Source organism: Mesoplodon mirus (genome assembly GCF_964341445.2).
Source record: "Mesoplodon mirus genome assembly, chromosome: 5".
NCBI lineage: Eukaryota > Metazoa > Chordata > Mammalia > Artiodactyla > Ziphiidae > Mesoplodon > Mesoplodon mirus.
In genome coordinates this window covers 37,441,099-37,441,797 of record NC_138980.1, presented here as the reverse complement: position 1 = coordinate 37,441,797, position 699 = coordinate 37,441,099, and the positions used below count along the sequence as shown (strand labels likewise).

The 699-nt window shown below is 39.9% G+C and overlaps 1 pseudogene across 1 annotated transcript; it reads left to right on the top strand.

Annotated features, from left to right (window-relative positions):
- Nucleotides 1-378, top strand: LOC309804629 (protein kish-A-like; annotated as a pseudogene). The gene has a single exon. The product of its transcript is annotated as a protein kish-A-like (transcript).
- The last annotated feature ends 321 nt before the right edge of the window (nt 379-699 follow it).

Sequence of the window (699 nt, the reverse complement as noted above, 5' to 3'; positions counted from 1 at the left end):
CTCCAGGGAAGCCCTATGTCTGCCATTTTCAATTTTTAGAGTCTGTTGACTGTAATCTTGCTGCTTATATGTACCTGTGCTTATATCCGATCCTTGGCACCCAGTCTCCTGGACAGAAATAAAACTGGGTTGTTGGGTATATTTTGGAAGTGTGCCAGAATTGGTGAACAGAAGAAGCCTTATGTTGCAGTATGCTGTATTGTGATGGCCTTCAGCATCCTCTTCGTACAGTAGCTTGGAAAAATGCCAGAATTCAGTTGCCATCAGATTTAAATAAGAAAAAAAAAAAGGAGTTATCTGCAGAAAATAATGGAAGGAATGGTTAACCCTTTTATCACTGAACATTGAATGAGATAAAGTTCTAGCTGCTGTTCTCTGTTTTTGTTATCGGACCAATGTTCTATATAAATAATTAGGGGGACTTCCCTGGAGGTCCAGTGGTTAAGACGCCATGCTCCCACTGCAGGGGGCACGGGTTCTATCCCTGGTCAGGGAGCTAAGATTCCGTATGCCAAGCTGCACAGCCAGGAAAAAACAAAAGACAAAAACCAATTACAACTATATAAATAATTAGGATGTAACCATTTAATAATCAGAGTGGAAATATGTCTGTAACAATCAACCTCAGTCCTGTACTACAATATTACATTCTGCATATGTCATTCTGTTGTATCAGGTACCAGTTTTTAGTGAGGTATC